Here is a 19,446-nt window from a genome sequence, read left to right on the forward strand (position 1 = left end):
TATCTAAATAATAAAATAAAATCCAGGGGGAAAGAAATGAGTTTTTAAGCAGTGGAAGGAAGCAAAGCGAAGACATGACTTGGTAAAAAGGTAAAGGTAAAGGGACCCCTGACCATTAGGTCCAGTCGTGGCCGACTCTGGGGTTGCGGCACTCATCTCGCTTTATTGGCCGAGGGAGCCGGCGTGCAGCTTCCGGGTCATGTGGCCAGCATGACTAAGCCGCTTCTGGCGAACCAGAGCAGCACACAGAAATGCCATTTACCTTCCCACCAGAGTGGTACCTATTTATCTACTTGCTCTTTGACGTGCTTTCAAACTGCTAGGTTGGCAGGAGCAGGGACTGAGCAACGGGAGCTCACCCCGTCGCGGGGATTCGAACCGCCAACCTTCTGATCGGCAAGTCCTAGGCTCTGTGGTTTAGACCACAGCATCACCCGCGTCCCTATGACTTGGTAGGCTTCCTCAATCAGGGCATCCTGGATGGTCCCTCCAAGGAGGGCTTCAGTTTAGTCACTGCTACACCATTTAAAGCAGCCGGCTTCCCCCAAAGAATCCTGGGAGTTGTAGTTTACTCTTCACAGAGCTCCATTTAGCAGCCCCAGTAACAAACTACCCTTCCCAGGATTCTGTGGGGAAAGCCATGGGCTTTAAATGTATGGTGTGTATGAGACATAAAGATTTTACCTCATGCAAAAATTCTGTTTTTTCTGATTTTTTTAAAAAACCCGGGAAGCACATAATGGGACACTGTTTTTTCCCCTTTTCCTTTTAAAGAAGAGGAAATGCGAAGGAGGTACAAGATACAGTGCAGCCATTGCAAGTCAACAGGGAAGCAGATAAACACACCATGGGAACCATTAACTTTTGCAGAAGAAAAATCCCTCGCTAAAAATATTCTGGCAGAGAGTCAAAGCCCAGCACCTACGCACGTATAGCTCAGTGCACTAACCTGTCATACTGAACAAAAAAGCACCTGAAAAGCTGTGCATAAATGACGTTTAAAGAGACTCGGAATACATCGTGATTGTCTGCAAGGCACAAAAGGTGGCCAGGAGAGGGAAAGTGTGAATTCCTTCCCCACACCACCTGTTTATCACACACACCCCAACGCCTCCACAAGATTCCAGTGCTTGTGGTTAAATTTAGCCTGCCCCCTCCCTTGATTCTGCATTTTTTCGGGTGGGGAAGAAAATTAGAGGAGGCAGCTAAGGGCTACTCGGAGCCATGTCTCCGTAGGACTCTGATAGCAGCAACAGATCCATAAATAAAATAAAAAATTCCTTCCAGTAGCACCTTAAAGACCAACTAAGTTAGTTCTTGGTATGAGCTTTCGTGTGCATGCACACTTCTTCAGATACACTGAAATAGAAGTTGCCAGATCCTTCTATATAGTGAGAAGGTGGGGAGGGGTGTTACTCAGAAGGATGGTGGGAATGGGAGATAGGCAGATAGCTGGGAGAGCCTGTTGACGACTCTTAACGACTGTAATAGGTCTTACAGGAAAAGGCAAGGGGTGGGAAGGTGAGAAATGGTTTAGTTATGTATAGTGAGATAAGAATCCAATGTCTTTGTTAAGCCCAGGTCTTTTCATGGTTTTAAGTTTGGTAATGAGTTGTAATTCAGCAGCTTCTCTTTCCAGTCTATTTCTGAAATTCCTTTGTAGTAAAACAGCTACTTTGAGATCTTGTATAGAATGCCCTGGGAGATTGAAGTGTTCTCCTACTGGTTTCTCTGTTCTGTGATTCTTGATGTCAGATTTATGTCCGTTTATTCTTTGGCGTAAGGTTTGGCCTGTTTGTCCAATATAGAGAGCTGAAGGACACTGTTGGCATTTGATGGCATACACAATGTTAGACGATGAGCAATTAAATAGTCCCGAGATGGTATGTGTGATGTTGTTGGGGCCAGTAATGGTGTTGTCCGGGTGTATGTGGCAGCAAAGTTGGCATCTGGGTTTATTGCAGGCTCTGGTGCCAGTGTCTGTGTTAAGTCTGGTTGTAGTATTATTGTGGGTTAGGAGTTGTTTAAGATTGGGTGGCTGTCTGTAGGCAATGAAAGGTCTTCCTCCCAGAGCTTAAGAAAGAGAACTGTCATTGTCCAGGAGAGGTTGTAGATCTCTGATGATGCGTTGTACTGTTTTAACTTGGGAGCTGTATGTGATGACTAGAGGTGTTCTGTTATTTTCTTTTTTGGGTCTGTCTTGCAGCAAGTTCTCTCTGGGTATCAGTCTGGCTCTGTTGATCTGTTGTCTAACTTCATCTGCTGGGTATTTTAGTTCTGAGAAGGTTTGCTGTAGATCCCTTAGGTGAGAGTCTCTGTCTGTAGAATTGGAACAGATGCGGCTGTAACGTAGTGCCTGGCTATATACAATGGACTGTTTGGTATGTTTGGGATGGTAGCTAGAGGCATGTAGATATGTTTGTCGGTCAGTTGGTTTGCGGTATAAGGTGGTGTCTATGCCGCAAACCAACTGACCGACAAACATATCTACATGCCTCTAGCTACCATCCCAAACATACCAAACAGTCCATTGTATATAGCCAGGCACTACGTTACAGCCGCATCTGTTCCAATTCTACAGACAGAGACTCTCACCTAAGGGATCTACAGCAAACCTTCTCAGAACTAAAATACCCAGCAGATGAAGTTAGACAACAGATCAACAGAGCCAGACTGATACCCAGAGAGAACTTGCTGCAAGACAGACCCAAAAAAGAAAATAACAGAACACCTCTAGTCATCACATACAGCTCCCAAGTTAAAACAGTACAACGCATCATCAGAGATCTACAACCTCTCCTGGACAATGACAGTTCTCTTTCTTAAGCTCTGGGAGGAAGACCTTTCATTGCCTACAGACAGCCACCCAATCTTAAACAACTCCTAACCCACAATAATACTACAACCAGACTTAACACAGACACTGGCACCAGAGCCTGCAATAAACCCAGATGCCAACTTTGCTGCCACATACACCCGGACAACACCATTACTGGCCCCAACAACATCACACATACCATCTCGGGACTATTTAATTGCTCATCGTCTAACATTGTGTATGCCATCAAATGCCAACAGTGTCCTTCAGCTCTCTATATTGGACAAACAGGCCAAACCTTACGCCAAAGAATAAACGGACATAAATCTGACATCAAGAATCACAGAACAGAGAAACCAGTAGGAGAACACTTCAATCTCCCAGGGCATTCTATACAAGATCTCAAAGTAGCTGTTTTACTACAAAGGAATTTCAGAAATAGACTGGAAAGAGAAGCTGCTGAATTACAACTCATTACCAAACTTAAAACCATGAAAAGACCTGGGCTTAACAAAGACATTGGATTCTTATCTCACTATACATAACTAAACCATTTCTCACCTTCCCACCCCTTGCCTTTTCCTGTAAGACCTATTACAGTCGTTAAGAGTCGTCAACAGGCTCTCCCAGCTATCTGCCTATCTCCCATTCCCACCATCCTTCTGAGTAACACCCCTCCCCACCTTCTCACTATATAGAAGGATCTGGCAACTTCTATTTCAGTGTATCTGAAGAAGTGTGCATGCACACGAAAGCTCATACCAAGAACTAACTTAGTTGGTCTTTAAGGTGCTACTGGAAGGAATTTTTTATTTTGACTATGGCAGACCAACACGGCTACCTATCTACTACTAGATCCATAAATGTTAGTATGGATATATGCGAGTGTGAGGAATGCTAAGAATACAGGAAGCGTTGTAGCTCAGAGGTAGAGCATCTGTTTCGCAGGCACAAGGCACTGACTCAACCCCTAGCATCCCCAGGTAGGACTGGGGATGTTTTCTGACTGAAAGCCCAGAGAGATGCTACCAGTCAGTGCAGACAATTATGTACTTGATGGATCAATAAGGCCTGCACCAGCAGCTGCTTCTTCCAGGAGGCTGGGGAAGAGACTGGCCATAATCGCCCTCCTCAACATTTGGTTTTTGCCGCTGTCAGCCTCCTCTGGAATAAGGACATGGGAGCCAGCGGTGTGTCATCTAGCCTGGTTAGAAGAATCCCCTTGCCTCTGAACTGAGTTTAAGCCAGGTTCCTTGGTGCATAGGAAGATCAGTACCAGAAACTTTACTGTCAGTTAATACTTGGTTTTGCTTCGAGGCTGGCAGTGGGGAAAGCAGCGCTTCCCCCATCGCCAGCCCCAGAGGATGGGGGCAGCGGGAAGGCGTGCGACGCCTTGCCACTACTCTCCAACCCGGGTTTGCGGCTGGCGGTGGGGAAAGCAGCACTTCCCCCATCGCCAGCCCCAGAAGATGGGGGGCAGCAGAAAGGTGTGCGAAGCCTTCCCGCTACTCTCCAACCCTCCTTTGGGCTTTTGCGGGAGATGGGGGAATTCCCCCACCTCCCGCAAAAGCAGACAAAAGCCGTGCGCTCTTTAAAGGGGCTCCGCGGCTTCTGCTGGCTTTTCTACGGGGGGGGGGAATTCCCCCATCTCCTAGAAAAGCCCGCAGGAGCTGCACAGCCTTTAAAGAGCGCGCCGCTCTTGGGGGCTTTTCCCTGAGGAGGGAGAAGGGACTGGCTGGCCATTTCAGTCCCTTCTCCCTCCTGGTCGAAAAGCCCGCAGGAGTCACGCGGGGCTCCTGTGGGCTTTTGTGGGAGGTGGGGGAATTCCGCCACCTCCCGCAAAAGCAGGGAGAAGGTCTTGGAGTAGCGCACAGGCTGCGTGCAGCCTGTCCACTGCTCCCAGACCTGCGGGGGAAAATCATATTTTTTCCCTTGATTTCCCCCCCTGAAAACTAGGTGCGTCCTATGGGCCAGTGAGTCCTATAGGGCGAAAAATACAGTAATGGGATGGAATGACTCCCCTGTGAAAAAAAGGTTGCAGCATTTGGGACTTTTTAGTTTAGAGTAAAGGTGAATGGGAGGTGTATAACTTTTTGTATGACATGGAGAAAGTGGCAAGAGAAAAGTTGGGTTTTGTTTTTTGCTCTCTCATAACCCTAGAACTCGGGGGGGGGGGCACAGCCAGCAGCAGTTCTCTTTGGCTGATTCCAATCTCTGGAAGCTTGTGACCAGGGCTTGTGAAAGGGGCATTTTGAGATGGAGTTTTAGGGGAAGGCCTGAAGTCCTGTCCAAGAGAAATACAGTGGTACGCTTCAGGTTTACATACGCTTCAGGTTACAGACTCTGCTAACCTGGAAATAGTACCTCGGGTTAAGAACTTTGCTTCAGGATGAGAACAGAAATTGTGCTCCAACAGCGTGGCAGCAGCAGGAAGCCCCATTAGCTAAAGTGGTGCTTCAGGTTAAGAACAGTTTCAGGTTAAGAACTGACCTCCAGAACGAATTAAGTACTTAACCTGAGGTACCACTGTAGATGGCTATGGAGTTGCTGCAGTGACCTTCAACACCTATGCCATGTTTGTCTTCCTGCCTGAGAATGTGTGAAAGTACACCTGTAGCAAGTGCAGGCTGGTTGGCTTGCTGATTCTGTGACATTCAGAGCTTTCTGTATTTGTGGAGGCTTACTGGGAATTTTTTTAACTCTGTTCTTCCAGGGTTGTGTGTGTGTGTGTTTTGGAAGCAGAAAGCCCCCAACTTCACACAGAAATTCAAACAGTGAAAAGTGGGGCAGAGCTAGCAGGCCCCAGGCCCCCCAAATCTTGCACGACAACTTTCCATGGCAACAGAATGCCCAGAGAGACCTGGTGTGACAGAACTGCGATGACTTTTGATCTGAAGTCCCTTTTCAGCTACGACGCTCACTGGGTAGCCTTAGGCCAGGCTCCTTTTCCTAATCTAAATGTCCTCCTAGGGTTTCTATGACAATATAAAATAGGATAATTCCCACATGTGCTTTTTTGTGCTCCTTGGAAAGAAAAGTTGGGATGCAAATGTGATAAACAGTAATCCGCATGTCAGTTCTTGCTGATATATATTCTTGCCGCTCTGCTTGCAGTCTGCCACAAGCCTTCCCTGTGTTAAACATTTTCTTGATGGAAGATGGTGGTCAAACTGGTGGTCACACTTAGCAATTTAAGTCAAGAAACTTTCAGTCTTCTCCCAAAGGGGAGCATTAGTGTAGTAGATGCATACAGTTTCAGATGCTTTGTGTCTGAAAACACTGACACCAGTGGAAATAACTTAAGGTTTACAGTACAAGCATTTGGGACAGCAAGTGTTAAATCTAGCCACTCAGGTCAATCACCCTGGTTTCATTTAACAATTTGTTCTTGCTGGCATCCACCTGTCTTGGCAGACAATGGAGGAGTGCACCTTTGGGGTTGAAGTCAAACTGTTGGAAGGTTACAGCACTTGCTATGGCTGTAGATACAGAGAGACATGTTTTGTCCCCTGATCACTGCTATGGATTGAACTGCTGTCTGTCTCCAGGCACTGCAGTTGTCTCCAAGGGATTCCCACACAGTGGGGTTGATGTTGCCAACCTTCATGTCACATTTGCAGAATCTTTGTCTTGCATTCTGTGCACATGACCAAGCCAGCATAGACATCGCTGAGACAGGAGTGTGTGCTCCAGCATAGCTGTCCCTCCTCCACTGCCAGTGCTCTGATGGCGGAGAGGTGAAAAAGAACACATTTCAGGGACATCTTGGAAGCAGACCAAGTGAGACTTTGGATTCATTAGACAGAACTCTGGAAAATATGCCAGCCCTGGAGTTTGCATCCTTCTTTCCCCCTGCTGTTGGGGTCAATGGACGGGGAAATTGTAAACAAAACAAAAAGCCAGTGGAGGACTGATAGCAATGTAAAAAAACAAACAAACTACACGTGCAGATACTTTCCCCCATGACACAGTGAGGCTGGCAGGGCTTTGGGTTAGGCAGTTTTTCAGCCTCTTCCGCCACCCAGCCCCTGCCACACACACCTATTAGGATCAATGCCAGATTTATGTATAAGCTAAACAAGCTATAGCTTAGGGCCCCACTTTCTTGGGGGCCTCCCAAAAAAATTAAGAAAAAAACAACTGGATGTACATTTCAAAAATATAAGATAATAAGTAAATAAAATAAAACCTACATAGAGCAACAGTGTTTTGTGTTGTGTAGGCTCCTATGATGTAAGTAATGGGCCCCGCCTGCTAGCCTGCTCCCTAAAATATCACTGATTTGCTCATTTCTATATATAGGGTGCCAACATTCTGCATGGACTGGTTGCATGGTAACATGTGCAAATGGCTTTAGATACCTGTTAGGTCCATAAATTATCATAGAGCATATATTCAACACACACACACACACACACACACAACCAGTGACAATTTGTTGTTGACAAAGGACAGCTGGACATATAAAGGGCCCCATTAGCTTCAGTAGCTTAGGGCGTCATCAAACCTAAATCCGGTCCTGATTAGGATCACTCTGCTTCATAATATTTTGCTTCTAAGACATTAAGATAGCTGATAAACTATATACATTTCTTTTGGCTTATCATGATGCACCTGAAAATGCACACCACATCAATATTTCAGATGCTACAGCACAAGCAAAATGCCCCCGTTTATAATCAATGGAGGTGCCAAAATGAGAGAAGCCTCTTCTCAAATGTGATTAGGGGATGAAAAACCAACATTGAATACCTCCATCTGCATATGAAGCTTTTGTAAATGTTGATCAGCAGTTTTTGTAGCTGTAGGGATTTTTATTTTATTTTTTAAAGCAAACGCCTAATGTGTTTCCAAATTATCAAAGAAGTTTGCCTTTGGATACATTGTCTAAAGAATTATCTGTTCCCATTTGTGTACACTTGTTTCTGGAGGTCTTTGATCAAACTGGGTTCTGAAGGGGGTTAGGGTATACAACTTTAACAATAACCCCCTATAATCTACTTTTAACACACTCTCACACACACCCTTATTTTCTGATTCCTGTCATTTACGATGAGTGTATTATTGCACTAGAGGGCAGTAATGCACTTGTTGACTCTTCATTAAAATAGCCAGGTTCACTGTATGTCCCTTTATAATGGATGTAATCAGCAATGACATATAGCACTTGGGGCTGTCCTTAGGAATTTCCCCAAGTATATTTGAATGACTGGTGAAAGAGAATCTCACAATGGGTTTAAACAGGCAGTCTTCCATTGCCTTTTAATCCTTGACCATCAGAAGAAATGCCTACTATGTAGCTCAATTAAGAGCTCTGGAGAACATAAAAGCTTGCATGCTAATTTGAGAAATTTTGGGAGCAGTCCTAAATATGAGTAGTGTAAATTACACCAACTGAGTTGAATTGGTGTAAAGTACACCAGATACAGACTCTGGCTGGGCCTGCGTAAGCCCAGCAGAGGTAAATCAAGCCTTTAAAATAATAGTTTGAGTTGCACCACCCTTTGCGCTGGGGTAAGGTCTACCCGGTTGCCAGGTTGCATGACTGAGCTGAACAGAGTTAGGATCCATAGAAAGTACCCTCAGCCTAGTTTTCCCCAACACACTCCTTTTGAAACAGGGCCGGATTAAGACCTTTAGAGGCCCTAAGCACGTAAAATACTTTGGTGCCCCCATATACATCTAATTCAAAATATAAACATGGTATAAGCCTTGGTGGACTGAGTGACAGTTTACCAGTTAGCCAGATTCTTACTTTGTCACATCCCCAAGATTAATATATCATCATCATCATCATCATCATTATTATTAGTCTGTAATTTTTCAGTTATTGTGGGAGCCTTTGTTTTTAGCTGCACCATATTGTCCTTGGTAAATCTGGCAAGGGAAAATTTATGTAGTGTCCCCCTTCACTTGATGCCCTAAGCATGGGCTTATTTTGCTTAATGGTTAATCCAGCCCTGTTTAGAACTCTCATTTTTCAGGGCACATGCCAGCATAATTTCCACCAATCTTGGCTCAGCCATTTAGCCAGGGTTGGGGATAGTTCTATCCATCTATTTTGCTCTATTCCTGGAAATGATTAAAAGCCCTAAAAGCACATACCTAAAAGCCCTAAAGCATTGTAATTGGAGAACTTCAGAAAGGAAGCTCAGAGGTACTATTTTGTGTAGGACTTCAGAGCAATGGTGTTTGTAATTGGCATTTGATTTAATCCACTGTCAACAGAAAACGATTCCCAATTGAGAAATGATGTAAAAGGCTAGGCTTTTATGTCAACATGTTGAGCCTATCAAGCAGGCTTCAGAGTTGCATGTGTGTATATTTGCATCCTAATCTGAGACTTTGGAACTTTGAGGGGAGCATTAAGCTCTTCAGACATTCCCTTTCCGGTATCCTTCCCGTCAGAGGTGATGAGAATAGTGATTCAGGTAGGGACTTTTGTGTGCTGAAACTGAAATAAGGAGATAAACTTGGTTTGCTTAGTGACTTGTGGGAGGGTTCAGCTCCCCTTGGCCGTCTGACTGGAAGCTTCCAGCTGGAGAAAATCCCAGTGGACTTTCATTCAGAGCTGAATTTGAAAGGTGCTGAATGCAAACCACACTTACAAAGGAATAATTGGAATGCCCTTTAATGCTTGTTCCTTTGCAACCATGGCTTTCAGATGTGATGCCAGGTATGTGACAGCTAGCTGTGACTAGGGCCGTGCAGAGCCAGGCAGAGGCCCGGGCCAGGTAGATAATGTGCCCCCCCTTTTTACCCTGGGGATAACTGAAGTCTTATAAATAAGTAAGTATATAAATATAGGCCCCAGGGAATCCGCCCACCACCACCGCCACCTTTGCACCTCCGTATTCGCCCCAATGCATCACCTGCAATTGTGAATATGCTGACCAAGGCCCCCTTTGGAATCAGAGGCTCTACCCTCTGTCTGGGCCTGGTTGTGCCACGGGCCAAATTAGGACCTCTGGGCCAGAAGTTCTCCATGTCTGACCTAGTAGTGCATGTTTTCCTTTTAAGCTGCAGTTCCATTTTTTTATTTTGTGGTCTTATTTTTCTTATGGTAATGTTGATAATCATCTTATATATTTTTGTTCACCATTTCCTTGGACGTTGCAAAATGCTCTAAAGGCTTGGATCCTAAGAGGTGTCAAAGTAAGGAAGTTCACAGAGGGCAGTTTCCTCTACTCTCCTTTTCACAGCCACCTGCAACCCCCCACCCCCCAAATCCTCACAGGAGGGTTGGTCTGGAAATCATCCTGAACAATGTAGGATGGGCTGCCAGGCTGCTGTGCAGTGGCGTAGCGTGGGTTGTCAGCACCCGGGGCAATGCAAGTAATTTGCGCCCCCTAACCCGTGGATTTGCGCCCCTAACCCGTGGATTTTCGCCCCCTAAGCCGTGGATTTGCGCCCCCTAACCCTAACCCCCAGATATTGCGCCCGGTGCGGCCGGCCCCCCCTGCACCCCCCACGCTACGCCACTGCTGCTGTGTGAGGGCAGAACTCTCTCGAACAGTGATTCAAGGGAGGAAGCTTCCCCATAGCCTCCTCTCCCTTGACAATCCTACGCACCCCATCCCACATTCTTCAGGAAGGGCCCCAATGCTCCAATATTTTCTTCTTCTCTCCCCCCTTTTTATAACAATTTTTATTAATTTTTCAGTTTATACATCTCAAAATAAACTTTTAACGTAATACCGTGTAACAAATGGCTTCTCTCTTTCACCTTTCATGGTTCATTTTATTTATCTATCATTCCTGCATATTTTACTGTAGCCAGTCTAATTGTTTCTCCTTCAAATATTTAACCATACTGTTGAATGTATCTAAATGCTACCAGCATTTAATTGTGCACAATTATTTTCTAAATATTCCACACAAAAATTCCACTCCTCTTTGAATGAGGTTTCTTCTTGCTCTATAGAATAAAAGTTAAACCTGCTGCTTCCACAAATTCTATCATCTTAAATTGCCAATCTTCCTTAATGGGGATCTTGCTCACTTTCCATCTCTTGGCTAGCAAAATTCAAGCCTTCATGGCTTCGACATAAATAAACCTTTTTTTCCCCCTGGAGTGGCAGGGGACTGCACAAAGAAGGAGGGAAAAGAGAACTTTACCTCTGTGAATGTCCTCAAATTAACATATCTCATGTTCCTAGCTCAAAACAATAAAAAAGTTGTAGTTACAAAATAAGATGAGCAATTGAAATGATGATGGGATGATAGGTTGGAGGAGTGATGCTTTGCGTGACTTTGTGTTTCAGAGTCAATAATCCATTTTTTGGTTCATAAAACAGTAATTATGTGATAGATACTTTGCCAGATTATTTCATCTACCAGGAGCCATGTAGATGTATATGATTTATGGCAGTAGCACCTTATAAATTTTTATTTTGTTATTATAAACTACTACCCTGAGCAGCACTGGCATGCATGATCTGAGGAAGAGCATACCTAGGAGACAAAAGATCAATTTTTGCTCTAAAAAGCAAGATAAGTGTATGCTAAAATGTTACTAATTGCTTTACAATGCATCTGTACAGTATGCATTTTATATTCCTTTTGAGATCTGATTGAGAAGAGTTCAGCAGGAGATGATATTTAGAGACAATTAGACACTGTTCCATTTGTTCTCCTGCAGCGTGTCCATATGGTATGACCATAGGATGGGGGCTATTCTCAAATCTCTTCAATTAGCAACTCCCCTTTCATGAAACACTTCCGGGTGTTTATAAATTATAAAGTGTGCGCATCATAGAAATGGACAAGCAGAAAAACAAAGCTGTTTTTAAAAGGACAAATATTGCAATATATTACCAGTACTTCAGTTGCATGTGGAATGCTTATCTGCTTCAGGTACTTACAGTTGCATAGTTATTATTCAAATAAAACATAATCACAGTTCAGTGTTTCTTCTGCGTAAATTTATTCTTGGGTCACAGATATAAACTTGCCAACAAAAAGTAAGAGTTGTGTTAGTTGAAGAAATGCCCATGGTTCTACTAAAGCAGACTGCAATGCCTATCTAGGGAAAAGCTTTGTTCACTTAATGCGTACTGTTGCTGTCTCAGTTAAATCATTCGCCTAGATGGCTTTCTTGGAGAAGGCACATGCCTCTCCTCTATCTGCTTTGTGACCCGAGGTGCTCATAGGTACAGAGGCTTTGCATGATTCTTCTCCCTCAAAATGAAGGGTTTTGAATTGGGTGATTCAAGCCACTGTGCGTACGGGTCTCCTCATGGATCACCTTCTTCATCCCATGTTGAATGGGATATTTCTTCTCTTAACACGGGAAGGAATATATGAGCTCATATATTTTCCTAAGGAGAGATGAATAATATGAGCTGGGTCTCTTTTCCATTCCTCCCTGTGAGACTATGGTTCCTATTCTTGCTTAACACACACACACACACACTCAGGTCCTGTGCCACCAGAGACCTGGTATTTATATTATTTTGCTGCATTAGGGAATACAGGACAACCTTCTTATTAATTTAACCCCTATCTGCTGTTTGTTCAGGCTTGTTTAATTATTACAGGTCTCATAAATCACATGGGGCACCATCCAGCAAAAACAAGCAGAGCCTACAATAGCTCTGTCATAAAGGGCTAAATGGGATGTAATCCTTACTGAGTTCTGCTGGATTGTGTTTCTAAATTCAAGTCAAGGTGCTGGTGTTAACTTCTGAAGACCTACTACGTGGTCTAAATCCATATTATTCATATCATCTGTGCTGCCTTTCTTCTTCCTATTCACTTGGATCATCAACTAGAGATCTGCTCCAAGGGAAGTGCCTATAAGATTAACAGTTACAAGATGCATGACTATTTGAGGATTCAGGGAAGACAGTAAAGAAATCCTTACACTGGGCACTTGAAGATGATTTTAGTGTGTCCATGGATCTCATTTGAATAACTTTGAGGCTGCTATTCTAATATTGTCTGTTGGCAGTTTTATCGTGGATGCTTTATTTTCTCAGCTACTTTCAGTGCTTTTTTCCTGGGGGGACACGGGGGGACACATACCCCTAAACCTTTTGTGAATCTAAGTTTGGCCTCATTGAGGGGCAGTATTTCAGTGTGAGTAGGAAAATGAGAGTCCCCCTAAACATTTTTTAAAGAAAGAAAGCACTGGCTACTTCCATTCTGGAACTGGTGAAGTGCTTTTGGTAGCACTAATAGACAAAAAAGTCTCAGTCTCTCTCCCTGTCTCCCCCCCTCTCTCTCCCTCTCTCTCTTTTTCTCTCTCTTTCTCTTGACTGGATAATTCACTCCCTACTAGAGATAGATGAATCAGTGTGATATATAAATGCTTCCTCTGATCTGAGAACTTCATATTTGGATTTCACGATGTCTTGCTTAATTGCCAGTTAAAGCATCTAAGATCTAAATGGTCAGCCATCAAAGTAATAACTGTGGTGGTAATACAAATTTCTTTTTAAAAGTTTCCTCTCTTCATGATTTAAGCTGCTTAAAGTCCATTGAAGGAAATGGTTCTCAAAATACTGCTTTCATGTTCACGGCTCTCTCATCTCCCTCAGTGATAGGAAGTAGAAGGCACCGCAGCTACAGTGTTTGCTTTTTTTCTTAAGAGGAACGTGCTTGCGAGGTTTATGACTTTGTTGTGATGTTCTTTTATTTACAAATGTGCACATTTTGCACAAGGAAGTTCTTCAGGAAGCAAAGTAGCATATCTTCCACTCGCTCTGCACAAATCAAAGACCTTCATTTCTAAAATTTAACTTGATGGCAGTTCCTAGCTTTGGTGCTTGGTTAGTTATTTATTTAGAATTCCTATAGCTCATTTAATAGCCCCAAGAGGTGGCCACAGTGGCTTACAAAAGATTCCTAAAAATCACACGAAAATCTAGTAAATAGCATGGTGTACATATGAAACTACGGGTGCATTTCCTACTCTTTTGTTGTTACCCCAAGAACCAGTTCCCACAAAAATGCCCCTGAGACAAGGAAATAAAGCTGGATCTGTGCAAGGACATGATGAAACAGCTCCCCCTAAAACACAAGACAAGTGTTACAACCCCAAAACTCCTCTTCTCTGGCTTGGATTTTAATCTGAGCAAGAGAAGTCAAGTCCACTCTACAAAGAACCAGATGGAGAAGGAAGAGACAAATGACTTCGCTCCCATGCTTTATCACACTGCCTCCACAACCACAAACCAGGTAAAGGTACGTGTGGAAGGAGGCAGCCAAGCAACCAGGTGGGTGCGAGAACAGTGATGTGGAGACTCAATCAGGATAAGGGCTCAGGCCCCATCATGTCCTTGGTGGTATGCTTATTTTGCACGTGGGAAGCATTAATTTGGGTTGACTTGGCACCCAGAAGAAATTGAGCTATTTAATTATTTTTTAATTTGCAGAAATCTATTCATTTTCCAAGCCCATTTTCAAGAAGTCTGACCAGGAGTTTGCCCCTTCACTATCAAAATCATCATGCCTACAATAACATCATGCCTGCAATAACATTTGCATCACCGTATAGAATGCAATGGCAAATTTTAAGTCACTGAACTAAAGCGTTAAATAAGGAACCACGAATGTGGAAGTGAAGTTAATCCTGTTTGGTCCAACAAAATATATGAACTTGTGTTACCTGTGTTACATGATTGTGTTACCTGTTTTAACTACCCTGCTTTTTATCCTGGGATTCTAGATATATTCATGATCATATTAAGAATATTTTAATGCTCTTGTTATTGTATATTTTACATTGAGAATTGATTTCATACTTGTAAAATATATTATATTACATGCCAGCTATGTCAGCTAATTATATTATATGGAACCACACACCCTTTCTTTAACCTCACAAGAGAAAAAGTGGTTTAAGGAGACAGTTGGACATGGAAAAAATGTAAACAGGAAAAGGCTTAAATGAACCCGCCTTCCCTTATTTCTCTATACCTCTTGAATTTGCTTTTCTTTTTCTCTTGTGATGGCATCAGAGATGTCTTACACATCTTGTCTTAAATTTTACAAACACATGTCTGTTCTCTGAAAAGTGGAACCTCATTCAGTCTTTAGATTTCATCATGTTTTCATCTGCAGCTTGTTTCTTTCTTTGGGCTATAATTACGGAATTCAGATCCTAGGTATAACAGAAGCAAGAATATATAAAGGCAAACTAGTTATCTCTGTGTTGTTGTTTTCACCAGGGAAGCACAATGTTTTTGCTTTGAAGTGTTAATTACTTCATAAACTAGAAAGCCTGCAGGTCTGTACTCTGGATACTTAAAAAAATAATTGAAAATGCACCTTGTTCAGTAACCCTCCCCCCCATTCTTTAATACTTCCCAATGTTCTTCCAAATGTCTTCAATGTGCAATGCCAAAATTCAGCACCCCTCTGCCTCTCTCACACCATTCTGAATCATAGTCGCAGCATCCCCAGCAACACCCCTGAAGTTCCATGCCCAGTGTAACCAAACTGCTTGTGCTCCCCTAAATCTGCCTCTGCTGTGAAGCACCACCTTCCCGAACAGACAAACCATCTACTCATAGAACCTTCACCTTGGTGGAATCTACACACATATAAAAAAACACTGTGAAAATGCTTTTAAAAAAGTTTTTGGGAAATATATTGAATTTGACATAGCTCACCTTTGTATATTGCACTTTACAGCACACTTAAAATGTTTAATGATAATAATAATAATAATTTATTTATTTATACATACATACATACATACATACCCCACCCATCTGGCTGATTTTCCCCAGCCACTCTGGGCAGCTCCCAACAGAATATTTAAAACACAATAAAACATCAAACATTAAAAACTTCCCTAAACTGGGCTGCCTTCAGGTGTCTTCTAAAAGTCAGATAGTTGTTTATTTCCTTGACATCTGATGAGAGGGCGTTCCACAGGGTGGGCGCCACTACCGAGGAGGCCCTCTGCCTGGTTCCCTGTAACTTTGCTTCTTGCAGTGAACTTTGCTTCTTGCAGAAGACCCTTGGAGCTGGACCTCAATGTCTGGGTTGAACGATGGGGAGTGGAGATGTTCCTTCAGGTATACTGCAACTATATAGCTGAGTTTTCAGTTATTAGCCCATTATCCAGCCAATTACTGCTGCTAGGCACTGATCCAATACTTCCACTGCTTCATCTGGATTAGATTAAAAAAGAAAGAGAGAGCAGGGTGTATTCAGCATACTGATTGGGCCTCGCCCCATATCCCTAGGTGACCTCTCCCTGTTGTTTCTTGTAAATGTTAAAAAAAACATTTCAGGAGCCTATAGAATGAAGTCTCAATTTCAGCTTGCCATTATCATTAAGCATCTTATTTCTTTGCTGTGTGTGGGGACAGGACAGTCCCAGAAGACATGTCCAGTGAAGGTTAACACAATCAAATATGTTTCTCAGTTGACTTCATTTGATACATTGACCAATGGACACAATGCCCCTGTCTCTTCGGCTTCCAGGATCCTTGACAGAAATAGCACAATATGTGGGTAGCACCACATCTGCTTGCTTTTGGCATCAACCCATGGGCTCTGGCCTTGATCAGGAATGGACTTTCCAGTTCACTTACATGAAAGGAGCAGTTCTTCACAAGTCCCTGCCATTGAAATGATTGGGGGAAAGTCTTTTATAGAACTCTATAGTGTTCGTCTGCATCAGTGTCCCAACAAGATCAGAATTATCAGAGTGTTAACCTTCTCTGATACATACACAATATAGGTTTCTTGTTGGATCTTGTAGGGCAGGTCTGAAGCATTTATGGTGCTGAAATTTTAGTAATCAAATGGAATTCTGAGGCAGGAGAATAAATATTTAAAGAATCAATAATGGTAAGTCTGTTTTCGAGGAAGATGTCTGTATCTATTCACTCATAATACTTTTATCTTGCCATTCCGTAAAGCGATTGCTACTTATGCTGGCAACTTGTGCGGAAATATGATTTTAGTGTTTCAGGAAATAAATTACTATTAACTGGGGTGGCACAAAGCCATCTGACAATTTGGTTAGATTTGTTTGGTTAGATTTGTAGTCCATTCTGGGTTGTTGTTTTTAAAGCTATGTTTATAGAGTAGTGCAATAGCCACAAATCACCTGACACTCTTCTACTTTGATATTTCAGTAAATAAAAGGGGGGAAAACATAGCAAAGGTTATGTTTTGGAAAGTGGAAATTGAGACTGCCGGAAAAGATTGGTCTTTTTGTCTGCATAAGCTTACCTAAATCAACATCTGGGGCAGGGAGCTGCCTTATTTCCTTCTGTAAGGAGCATATCCTCAAATGTATAAAAGATGACCAATAATGTGTGTTGTGGTCCTTATGTAAGTGGTGGAAGGGTACATTGGCTTAGCTCCAAAGACACACTTGCAGAAGGAGAAGGAAATTCCACTAGCTCAGGGTGGCAATCCCAATGTCCTGATTCCCTCCTCCCTTTACAGCAGGTGTGGTTGACCTGTGGCTCTCCCTATGTTGCTGGACTACAGTTCCCATCCTCTCTGACCATTGACCATGCTGCTTGGGGCTGCTGGGAGTTGGAGTCCAGCAACATCTAGGGAGCAACATCTAGGGAGCAACCCCTCCACTTCAGACTGGGCCTCTGACTGTCATTCTGGAGGGTTCACTTTCTGGAGTTCAGGGAGCCTGTAATGGAGAGGAAAGGCCCAATCATGTGCCAGGAACTTCACTCTCACACCTCAAGAGCCAAGTCTTTATTCAGTAGTCAACACAAAAATCACAAATAATCTGGTGCTCTTCTACTTTGATGTTTTGGGAAATAAAAGAAAGCTACAGCAAGCTTTACATTTTGGAAACTACTACTACTACTGGGAAAGATAATTCTTTTGGGCTTCATTTTTAAGGATCACATAAGTTTACCTAATTGCTGTCTGTGGCAGTGATTCTTCTGAGAAAAGCAGGAGGCTATACAGGAAATACCCATAAGAGTAACACATAATTATTATTACTAAAAAAACCTTTGACTGGCTTCTTCAAACATTGGTTTAAGAAAGATTACCAAGATGGTCTTAGACATCATTTTAAGGCATCCTTTAATGCTTACTGCTCCAATATTTTATCGGAGGGTTGAATGGCTGTTCAGCAAGATTAAACTACTTAACATTTTGGCTATGTTCCTACTCCATATGGTCACAGTAACGGTGCATGGAGGAATCACCAAAGGGCATTACAGAGTCCTGTTTCTATCTCCATTCACACTAGGCTACTACAAAAAGCAAGAGGTCTCTGTGTGGATGTAATATCTTAACAATGCCATAAAGTGATAAGCAAAGTTATGCTCGCACCTGACAAAGTTGACAGCATTAGTAGATACAAAGTGGTTTCAAGAACTGCTAGGAGTAGCCAAGTTAATCCCTTGCAGCAAAAGTAGCATGCTTTGTGGCACCTCAAAGACCAATAAAAGTTTCATTAATTAACTACAGTCCACTTCAAGGTGATGACACATTGTGCTATATTTCATGGAATCATAGAGTTGGAAAGGACCCTAAGGGTCATCTAACCCAACCCCATGCAATGCAGGAATCTCAACTAAAGAATCCTTGACAGGTGGTCATCCAATCTCTGACTCTATGTGAATCAGGAGAAGCTTTGAAGGTATTGGACCAGGGTATGGAGACTGATAAGACAGAGATGGGGGGGGGCAGATTTTGTGTCCAGAAATTAGGGGAACAATCGGTGCTAGAAAGGCTGGTACTTGCCTTGAAAGAACAGGTATGTAGCTACTTGATTTAAGGTGTCATTGGAGGCCCAGCTGACATCTATGCAAAGGAGTACTTATGCACAACTTTTGACTAGTTCAGCCCTCTAGGCGGAGTGCTAGGTTGCTTGTTGAGGAGCAGAATCTCTTGCCTTGACTACCCCATCCCTTTATAACACAATTGCAGAGTGTGTGTCCTTGTTGGATCAAGGGCTTCACCTGCTGTGCCTTGGCATATCAACTCCTTTGAGTAGTTATGTGTATTACTTGCAGTGCCTTTGAGTAGTTCTTCTGCATATGGACTGTATCACACTGATCTGAGCATTACAGCTTTGGGGGGGGGTCTGAGTTTGGATTCATGATCAAGTGGGGGCCAAAACACATTTGATACTTGAAGAGCAGTAGGTTTATAGCAGCCTTCAAAATTGCTATTATTCATGGCAGAACTGTAATGTTAGTTTAAATTTTTGTAATGTTCTAAGCTCTGGTGTATGGCTGCCCTGGGCATCTTTCGGTGGAAGAGCAGAATGAAAATCATCATCATCTTCAAAGGTTGTGCATACATAGGTTTTACAATTTCACTCATCAATTTGTATTTTCACTTGGATTTCTAAATACTCCTAGTTCTGTTGTTGCATATTCAGAGTCACTTCTACAACAGAGGCGTACCTTGGGAAGTATTACTTGCATGCCTGTAAGCAATTATCAGTTTTAAAACATATTATGATGTACCCAGTGACAGTATTGTCATAACTGAAAGTTGATCTGTTTGCATAAGTAAAGGCATAATGAAACCTCCCCACTCAGCAGACCACTGACCTCTACACCTTCTCCAATTCTGTTTGTCGAGTTACACGCCAACTCTCAAAAACTGCTTTACAGGGATCAGGCAGGCCTCTTAAGTGGGTAGGAGGTGTTGAAGAAAATCAAACTCCCAGC

At 42.9% G+C, this 19,446-nt stretch overlaps 1 protein-coding gene across 3 annotated transcripts in view; it reads left to right on the forward strand.

Moving 5' to 3' along the window:
* ANO3 (anoctamin 3) overlaps positions 1-19,446 on the forward strand; it is a 232,071-nt gene that overhangs the window by 115,997 nt on the left and 96,628 nt on the right. The gene's annotated exons all lie outside the window — the stretch shown is intronic.

The sequence above is a fragment of the Podarcis liolepis genome, assembly GCF_965112155.1.
Source record: "Podarcis liolepis genome assembly, chromosome: 1".
NCBI lineage: Eukaryota > Metazoa > Chordata > Lepidosauria > Squamata > Lacertidae > Podarcis > Podarcis liolepis.